An 11486-nucleotide genomic window follows, 5' to 3' on the forward strand; every position below is an offset into this window, starting at 1 on the left:
CCACAAAAAGTACAGTGTTGCAACATTTTTGTTTTAAGAATAATAAAGCTAATTAAGAAAAATATCTGGTTTAGCCGCTTATTGTAAAATATCCACATAATCAGTCCCAGGGTTAAGGGATCTACGACAGTTGTCACAGATGGAACTCCGTTGATCAATACGTCATGTAAGCTGCTGTATTTAGTGCAGTAGTGATGGAAACTATCAGACAGACAGACAGGCAGACAGACAAAGGTTTTATTCAATATTTCAGGCCATATGACCTATAGTGAAGTTGTTGAAATATAAATATACATACAAATATTAACGTCTAATTTCAAAAATCTTTTAGGAATATTTAAACTGATACTATCATATTGATATTTCTTGAGTTAAACAAGTTTTTCATTAGTTGTTCATCTTTGTACACGGTTGAAATCATGGGGAGGTATCTGTTTCTAAGGACTTGATAATGTTAACAAATAAAAACTACATGAAACTCATCCTTAACATGGCCTTTATAACAATAATGACAGAACCTATTATTTTTTATCATGTACATTTTTCTTTCTAAGATTGTTAACACAAAAAATGTGGAACGATATTCGTAATTTACACAAAGCTCTTCTTAATGTTCTATCATGTATTTCAGATACATATTTTTCAGGAGCAAGTAATGATTTTATTTTTGCACAATGACACAGAAATCTTGAGTATGATATTTGATAGTGCCAGTTTTGTGAAAATATGTCAGTTAATCTTTGATTAAGGATAAAAGTAAATAACGTATCATTTCCAACATCTTGAGATATCCAAGCAAAGGAAAAACAAATTATATTTCTTACATCAGACACCAAAGAATCTTTCCCATTATCATCCAATCTTTTTAACATGTTCCAACAGTGAACAGTAAATCTAGTTGGATTCGTAGGAAGTAGCTTTATCCAATACTTGACAGCCCTTAACTGTGTTCAAACGGAGAGACTGGTGAGACAAGTGGAAGCTATTTGACCTTTGCATCATGGTAACATCATTCTGATCGCTAAAGAAAGAAATAACACATTTGTTCTGACTTAACAGGTGACAACAACCGTGTGAAGATCCCACCAGTTTTGTCTGTGAAATTCAGTTGACTTTATGTCTCAAACAATCAAGTGTTCTTTTCATAAACACATTTCCCGTTGAAAAAAAAAGACTACTTGTGTGATCTGGATGAGACAAAAAAACATTTCAAAGGTTATTACAGACAAACTAGGCTGACAATAGCGACCAGACTCTACAAACCTTGCATCAGAAAACCAACAGTGAAACCCGTATTAAATCCATCGCCGTCGAATAACCATTTCCGGTTTGTGCAACCACCATCAACTAGTGGTTTGTACTTTATCAATATTTGGTGCATATATGACATATGCCCTATTATCTAGATCCGGGTTAGAATTGTTCTTCAGTAACCCATGCTTGTCGTTTGAGGCGACTGACGGGATCGGTGGTCAGGTTCGCTGACTTGGTTGACACGTCATCGTATCCCAGTTGAGTAGAAGGATGCTCATGATGTTGATCACTGGGTTGTCTGGAACAGGCCCGATTATTTACAGATCGCCACCATATAGCTGGAGTATAAACATCAAACCAGACAACCAACCAATCCTATAATCTCACTCCATTATATTGTCAGTTAAGCAAATTCGATGCGGGTGAGTGAGTTTAGTTTTGTGCTGAACTAAGCAATATTCCAGCTATATGGCGGCGGTCTGTAAATAATCGAGTCTGGACCAGACAATCCAGTGATCAACAGCATGGGCATCGATCTTCGCAATTGGGACCGAGGGCATGTGTCAACCAAGTCAGCGAGCCTGGCCACCCGATCCGGTAAGTCGCCTCTTGCGACAAGCATGGGTTACTGAAGATCAATATTCTAACCCGGACCTTCAAGGGTAAATTCGATGTGGAGCTGAACTTACTTGCATGAATCAAGAAGCTATCTGATCTTCTTTGAATTGGTTTCAGTGCCAAACAGAGATTGCAAATCTATGGAGTCGATGACAATTTTAATCAAAACATCTAGAAATATAACCCGAGTCGGAATAACTTGTGGCTTCAAAGAACTGCTTCTGTGACAACCGTTTGATCGTCGATATAATAACTGGTCATTGCAAAGACTGAAGACTTAAGCCTCATTTTTACAACAAATATTGCCATAAGTATTATAGCTTAACACATTTTGCTGACAGCACATTGCCAATATTAATAATATTAATATTTACAGCATCTCATTTGTAAAGAAACAAATGTCAAACTGACCAAAAAACATGATGGTATGAGAGGACGTTTAGCTCTAAAAGTCTGTTTAACCACAACCCCAAACATAGTGTTAAAAACGATGTAAGGGAAATTAAATGTTATCCTGTGATTGAATCAATGGTAATAATCTACAGCCGTTTCAATGATTTGTCAAATTCATTCATAAAATACATATTTTTCTCAATTCTGAGTGATGCATTTTTTTCATCTGATGGACACTCGCCACAGGCCATAGTCGCTGCTTCACTCAACACAACATCAAGAAATATGACAGCTGCCTTTCAATAGCCAAACCAGAACTAGAAACACCAATGATTGATATTAGGAGTGAACGATTCACGCCGTTGCCATGTTACCAAATTACCAGACCCAACCACAACACCCACAGTGTCGCCTGATACGACAAACGTATCTTACCAATGTTTTGTTTATTTTGTATCACCATACTCAACTGTATTCAAACTATACGAAGGAGGTTTGCAAATAATCGAGTCTGTATCAAACATTCCAGACACTTGACAAAATAAGCATCTATCTACGCAACTGAGAAACGATGCCATGCATCAAACACGTGAGGGGTTTTACCAACCGATCCCAGGAATGGTTTACTGAAGACAAATTTTAACTCGGATCCTCATTGATCTGTTACTGGGTACCAATAAGGTACCTATTTGATTGTTCACATCCTTCAGTCGTAATAGACATAAGCTATAGTTAACTTCTAACGGATCAGTTTGCACAACTGTTTATGTTGACACAAAGAACATATACTATCCCAAAAAAGAAACGCATATGCGGTTTGTATTTTTTAAAATATACCAATTATAGTGTTCAAACAATCGTCAAAATATGAAAGAAAAGTGTTGCACAAGTGAAAAGTCGACTTTACCTGAAAATGTTGATTTTGATGAGACTTCTTACAAGAATTAAAAAGGCATCGCAACAGAAATCACCTTCCAGTTGAAATTGTGCAGTAAAGAGCATGCGCTGTCTGGCTATAAAAATCCAGATTACTTTCGGAAATCGGCATCCGTTTTGAAGGAGTTTCAAGGTAAAATCACTACGCCAAGTCTTGATGCTGCAACACGGAACATCGCCATTGAAAAGAATGCACGCTGGAGATTACCAATCTTCTGTTGCCAGGCGTCTGAATGTTAGTCTGAGCACGATATCACTGCTTCCAGCTCGTTACAACCAAACAGGTATAACAAATGACCGTCCCCGTACAGGCGGACCTCGAGTCACCACTGCAGCCCAAGATTGGTACATCCGGGTACTACATTTGCGTGATCGTACTGCCACGTGTGAGAGCACAGCAGCCAGGGTGCCTGGACTTCGGAGGATATCCGATCAAACTGTACGGAACAGGTTGAAAGAGATTGGACTGAGAGCCAGGAGACCCGACGTCGGGACCGTGCTACGTCGTCACCATCGCGCTCAACGTCTCCCTTATCTAAAATTATCCACTTGGTTGTATAGACATTACCTTCTTCTAAACTGGTGTAAAATTTCATGCACTAAAGTCTATTTGTGGACGTGTTATACGTGTTTGAAAATGCAACATTTTCGCAACAGATTTCTGGGTTATGTGTTTCTTTTTGGGGATAGTATACTTCTATTTCAGTGGAAACGCATGTTGAGTGAGTGAGTTGGGTTTAACACCTCTGAATTGTTTTCTAGTTGGATAAAGCGTATCCGCCTAAGTGAATCGCCAGGCGCACGGGTATTGTGCTAACAAGTCGAGAAACAATATCGGGACAAACCGTGATTCAAATCTTGGCTCCTTGCGCGTCCTTGCAAGTCTGTCCTCCGTGCTATGGTACATATTCTGCACCCGATGTAAAGGATAAGACCAACGTTCAGAATGATAATTTTATTTCAATGACAAAATGTAACCTCGAATTTACCAATAAAGACAATTCACTCAAATGTGTAAATACTCTGACACAAATAAATCAAGCAATGGGCAAGTATTCATTCTGTTGTCAGATTTAGTTGGTTTGTTGTTTAACACCTCTCTGTAATATTCTGGGTATATGACGGCAGTCTGTAAATACTCGAGTCTGGACCAGACAATCCAGTGATCAACAGCATGAACATCTATCTACACAATTGTGTCAACTAAGTCAGCGAATTTGACCACCCGATCCCGTTAGTCGCCTCCTACGACAAGCATGGGTTGCTGAAGACCAATTGACTCCCGGATCGTAACGGGTTCTGCTTTGAGTACTCATATAAACATCTGCACGTGGTGGAAATGGAGTGTACATGATTGTAATACGGAATCAAAATGTATTGTATTTCGTGCCCTTTTGGAAAGTTATATGACATTTAAGATTCATGAAATATGATCACATGCATCTGCCTATAGCGTCGTAAAGTTTGATGAACAACGTGTGTCTTGGTATGACATTGATATAAATGTTTCCGATGTCATCGAACTGATTTTACTTATTAACACCAGGATCTCTTTGCGATTATATTCTATCTCATTTTGTCCAGCACTTTGTGTTGAAGCTTGTTCCTATAAAGAACATTATTTCAGCAAAGCCAATTAGGTTGTTAGGATCTGACAATGGTACATCTCTCTGTGGTAATGTTTTTGATTTTTTGAGTAGCGAGACGTCACATAAAATTAACCTCATTCACTAATTGTTCTTTAGTTGGTTCATAAAAAAATCATTTCTTGCCATGCTGATGGAAATTACTTTTAAATGCTCCATTTTTATTGTCATTAGATTTGTAAATGCCATCGGGGATTTGAACATGACAATTGGGTTGAAGTTGTATGAATGAATGCTCTGGCAGGTTCATCGCGGGAGTGACATGTTATTTTCCCAGAATTCGTGTCATATGAACACAAATGCCTTATTCCTGCTTGTCTATTTTGCTTCCCCCAGAAGCACAAATTATGTCCAGAACTATCTCACTTTAACATTTTCAGATACATTCGATCGATACCTTTTGAAATCATATTTCTAATTTAGTTCAAGAATATCTTGGATTAAATTTCTTTCATCATATGGGACATTTAGTCAACATCAAAACTCATCTTAATCTCTCAGTGCACTTCAGTTGAAGCTGGCGAGGCAAGTGCTATAAATAGTATTCTAGTAATGTACTCTTATCACGAACTCAAAGGGACTAGTGATTTTAGTTCGTAACACGCAATATTTACTTAAATATACAACACATGGCAGGGACATTACAAACAGATCATTGTCTCCGTCATTTCGTAATAATCGTGTTCAATGTAACGTACTTTACGGTATGCTATAAATAGTAGTGTGCGTGCCATCATTCCTCTAAAACTTTGTTGTAGGAGTACACTTGTCACAATTTTGTGCTAACGCTTGCGAAAAATCTTACTTCATTACCTTAGAAGTTATTGATAATGACACCTCGCGTAAATATACTCTCCCCCAAAAAGAAACGCATGTAGGAATTTCAACTGTATTTTGATGTTCATTTTGAAACATCGTGTAGGCTTTATGAGTCAAGGAAATATAGCGAAATTGCACACTGGCAATGCAGACTTATCCGTCTTTGGCACCAACTCGAGGAAAGTCAGTTTGAGTGTCACATGCAGACGTGTGGTGGCGCTGAAGTCAATACCTCGTGTGACCACCGTGGGCATCCAGAACTGCACGGCATCGCCTCGGCATCGAACGAATAACTCTCAGAATCTGGTGTTGCCCAATCGCAGCCCACTCTGCCTGTAGTGCCTGTGCGAGTTGCTGAAGTGTCTGGGGCTGAGGGTTACGGCGTCGCACCCGTCTGTCCAGGGCATCCCACAGATGTTCGATCGGGTGATCTTGAGGGCCAGGGGAGCACATTGATGTGGTTGTTCTGGAGGAAGTCTCTAGTGTGACGTGCTGTGTGGGGTCTGGCATTGTCCTGTTGAAACAACTCCCTCTGGCGATCAATGATTGGAAGGAGGTGTGGGCGTAGGATTTCGTCACAGTACCGTTGAGCTGTCAGGTTGCCCTGGATCATCACCAAATCACTTCTCCTACGGCAGATGATCACTCCCCACATCATAACACTACCCCGGCCGAATCTGTCCACCTGGGGAACGCAAGCGTCGGCGAAACGTTCACGTCGACGTCTGTACATTGCGTCGTTCCAATAGAAATCGTGATTCATCACTGAACCAGATTCTACGCCAATTCGGTAGGTTCCAGGCCTGAACGTTGGTGCACCATTGAACTCGGTGTCGACGATGTTGTTGTCGAAGCACAGGGCCAAAATAAGGTCTTCTGGCACGTAAACCAGCCTCTCTCAACCTGTTCCTGACGGTCTGTGCAGAAAGCCTCCTCAATCCGGGTATTTGTCGAGCGGTACTGGTCGCCGTAGCTGTCCGATGACACAGGTGATGTACGATCCTGCGCCGCAGTGGTCGCTCGAGGTCGCCCACTACGAGGGGCATCTGCTACCGCATTCTGCCGGCGATATCTCTCCCAGAGCCGTGAAATGGTGCTTTGGTGAACATTCATGCGTCGGGCAACTGCACGTTGAGACTGGCCAGCTTCAAGCGAACCAATGGCGATATGACGGTTGGCTTCACTTAGACGTGGCATTTTGCGTTCGTCAACAATATTCCAAATACAGTGAATAATCGACAGACAGCGATCAACCTTTTATACCCATCATTGAGACTATCTGATCCCCAACTTTCACGTGCATTGCATGTAAATTGTGTATTCTGTGACACTACACGCCAAAATTGAAAATCAGCTTTTAAATACGGGTATTTTACGGATGGTGCGTTTTGTTGTGATGTTTCAAAACATAAACACCATAGGACTCATAAACAGAGCAAAACCTTTTGTAAAATGAATCACGTTTTAATTCATTGCTACATGAAATTGCTATTTTCATGATGCGTTTCTTTTTTGGGAGAGTATATTTGTATTGTATTTATACTCTGCATTAAGTGAGTGAGTGAGCTTACCTTTACGTCGCGCTCAGCAATATTTCAGCTATATGGCGGTGGTCTGTAAATAATCGAGTCTGGACCAGACAATCCAGTTATCAACAGCATGACCATCGATCTACTCAACTGGGAACCGATGGCATGTGTCAGCAAAGTCACCGAGCCTGACCACCCGATCCAGTTAGTTGCCTCTTACGACAAGCATGGGTTACTGAAGATCAATTCCAATCCGGATACTCTGCAGAAAGGAAACGCTGCATTTGTGTAAATGTATACAGACTATATTGTATAAATAATCAACAGATCATAACAAATCGTTAATAGTGGGCACTAGTCATTGTCATGAGGTTGGTCAGGGAATCCAATGTCATGGTGAAGGGAATCTCTTCTCAATACCTTGTATGACCCCAATGAGAGACCAGAACTGCCTGCCATCGTCGCTCAATAGAACCAGCAAGATTACGAATTGTGGCTTGGCGAATGTTCACCCAATTGTTGGAGTTTTTGTGGTTGTTACGGTTGATCTCATAATGGGAAGGACGCATGGCCGCGGAATTCAATATGTGTATCCTTGTGCCCTTAGATTGCACTGGACGTGTTCCAAGTCTCTTCCACCGGTATTAGAGATGGCCGCCGCTTTCTGTTTGGAGTTTCGAGCTTAAAGTTCCCCAGAACATCTGTAAACACGACGTCTTCTATCTGTACGGAGAGTGAGTGAGTGAGTTAATATTTAACGTCACATCGGCAACATCTCAGCCATATCGTGACGAAAACAATTTATACAATAAAAAGTGAAATGAGAACATTTGACATTGAAATGGAATATATGTACGTTGTAAAACAACTAGAATATCACAATTACAACTAAAACTAGTAAGGAGAGTTAAAACTGATAGCACTATTTGGACAATACAATATAAAACCAGGCTATAGATCGCCAACAACTGAAGGTAGATCACCATACCAGGGATCATGTTGTGGACTTACAGTACCTTTGCTACCTGCATGGACCCTAGTTGGATTTACACCATCCCTTCAGCTGCTGGCGATTGTAAGAAATGGTAGCCAAAATTAAAATGACAAGAATGCTACGTTTAAAAATCCTGGCAAGTTTAAATTGACTTTGAAAATTTTGGGACTTACGTACCCTCATCTGTACGGAGAAGCAATTGCTTACAACGGTACATCGCTCTTGTGGCCATACTGTATCTTGACATCATTTACGTTGCAGCCGACGATGTTGATCAGTCAGAATGACGCCTCGAACAGGTTGCCGTGGGCGAATACCTGCGGCGATTAGACTGTTCCTCACTGTTTGGGCTGAAATCCTATGCAGGCATGGTGTTGCGCGTACTGAAGACAGTGCCGTGACACGACTGTAGTTGTGATACATGGTGGACCGGATCTGAGTGGGATACGTGTAGCCATGGCCACGTGTCTGGTAACGGTTCCATATCCTTGTAATGGTGCTTGGCGATGCTTGGAACAACCTGGCTATGACGTACCGATGCCGAGTTACCTGTTTGCAGTTGGTCAATGACGTTGTTGCATTCAGCTTCTGTCAATCGTGGCATGTTTTCACGTTTCACTTGCTGTACAGTTTTGATGGCAGACAAATGAAAACGCATCGTTTTCATAGCCCAACAGTTCATGTTTCACGTACATTTTATACTTGTGTGATGACCCGCTATCTTCCCACGTGGTATTCCCAACTTTTTCGGTAGTTTTGGACGTACTATATTCTGCCCGCTCAAATCACGCCCGTTGCATACATACATGATAAATTTATAACTGCTCTTTCAGTTTGTATTAATATAAGTCAAACTCAGTCACTTTTACAATTCTTCCACTTTTACATTTCATTTATATTTTTGCAGAGAAAATAGCGATATTAAAATAATGTTTGTTCACATGTACTTAAGGTAATACCCAACAGAACACTCACATTGCTGCTTAAGTATTTATATCAAATGCAAATATATTTTCATGTATCTATATATTGTGCATATCTGATTCACCACCTGTTGTTCAAACGATAAGAAATACCTATGAGGCTGAAGACATACTTAAGTCCTTTCTCTTAGTAAAGATCCGGGCTAGAATTGGTCTTCAGCAAACCATGCTTGTCACTTGTCCTGTGACTAACGGGATTGGGTGGTCAGAATCGCTGACTTGATTGATACATGTCATCGTATCCCAAATGCATAGGTCCATGCTCATGCTGTTGATCACTGAATTGTCTGATCCAGACTCCATCCTTCACAGGCCGCCGCCATATAACTGGACTATGTCTGTGTGGGGCGTTAAACTAAACTCGCTCACTCACTAGATATGAGGGGGTTAAAGCGTTCACTCGTCACGCCGAAGACCTGGATTCCCACATGAGTACGATGTGTGAAGCCCATTTCTGGTGTCCACCGCCGTGATGTTGCTGGAATATTGCTAAGAGCGGCGTAAAGCGAAACTCACTCACTTACTTGAGATAAGTATTGTTATGAGGATGTGTTTTTGTTAATTAAAATGTCACATAAATTAACTTTAATTAAGTTATTATGGGTCACAAAAATAAAAAGCGCTGAATGCGGATATGAACTCACTCCTTGAACTTGGGCTATGTAATTTCACCTGTTAAGAGAGTAAGCTGAGGAGTTAGAGTTACCTCCTCTTTATTGTTGTTGCTTCCGGCGGAACACTATGGGATTCATTCCAGTGATTTCTATATGGTCGTTGTGATCTAAATGGTCGTAGTGAGGCGAGACCACTGCTAGAAATCTCGAGAACTGTAAAATAGGTGTATAAGGGATGGTTGTTGAGATGTATGACGCTATGGCTACATTTAATTTACACTCATATGTCTGCTAACGTCGACGTTTCAATACCGAAGCCTCGCCTACATTGATCTTTCAACAGCTGTCAACAATCTTCTGTCAGTACATCTGTTTATCAGAAATATCAACACTTTGGTGAGTTAATATTTTAGATTTGTGACCCATTATTTAGACTTGTGACTCAATTGTATTGTATTGGAATTCTGTACTGTCATTCATTGTAACCTTGGTTATTGTTTATTCAACATATAATTAAATAGTTTAGGCTAGTCTGTGTTCTATATCACCCGTGAAGGTCCTGGTTAGAATATTGGCCTTCAGTAGCCAATGCTTGTCGTAAGAGGCGACTAACGGGATCGGGTAGTTAGGCTCGCTGACTTGGTTGACACTTGTCATCGGTTCCCAATTGCGCAGATCGATGCTCATGTTGTTGATCACTGGATTGTCTGGTCCAGACTCAATTTTTTACAGACTGCCGCCATATAGCTGAAATATTGCTGAGTGCGGCGTAAAACCAAACCCACTCACTCACTCATTTCGCTGGTTTAAGCGGACTCACAAGACATTTAACTGAGTAATTTTTAATCCGTAACATTATGATACTAGTTTTTGTGTCTCACACTGAAGGTTATATATCTTCTATCAAAACTTGTGCCACAATGAAGATCATAGATATTCTATTACCACGTTTGTCGCTTTGACAATCGTTATGACAATGACAGAAAAAAATGTTTTCACTGGACAGGCATGCACGTTATGTCCTCGTGAGGATGAAGTGTAACTAATAATTGCTGTTCTCAGCATTTTGCAAAAAAGAAATGATTGTCTTGAAATGGTGACAGATGTAATATTCACTGGATTGCTTGATATGTTTTATGTTTTGATCATACTTACGTTACCATCAGTAATGATGACAACAACAGGCAATGTTTTTACATTAATACATGTTTATGCCTGTGTTGCTTGGAAAAAGGCCTGGATTTAAATGTCGCTATACAGGTATTTCTCAACTCGTGTAAATGATTAACAAGTTAACGTTTGCTGTGCTGACAACTTAAGTTTCTTTGTACATTATTTCCAGGAACATAATTGTTTATCAATTTAATGTTGTTTGACATTTATGTGAAATGTACCGAACGAGCAAGTTATCTTTCCACATGAAGTAAATGTTATATATGCAACACTTTGGGCATTTTTGTTAGGATATTGAACGTGTGATCAGAATTGACATCATCGTTCTCTTATACATGTAATTGTCTGAATAGACTAAAACCACCGGTACACCCACTTTCATGTGTCGTGGGGAATATTGTGGATTAGAGTGAGTGAGTTAGTAGCTTTTAGCTATATTCCAACAATATCACGGTGGGGGACACCAGAAATGGGCTTCCTACAATGTGGCCATGTGGGGAACCAAACCCGAGTCTTCAGCGTGATGA

Source organism: Haliotis rubra, unplaced genomic scaffold (assembly GCF_003918875.1).
Source record: "Haliotis rubra isolate DU_JTF1 unplaced genomic scaffold, ASM391887v1 Scf64, whole genome shotgun sequence".
NCBI lineage: Eukaryota > Metazoa > Mollusca > Gastropoda > Lepetellida > Haliotidae > Haliotis > Haliotis rubra.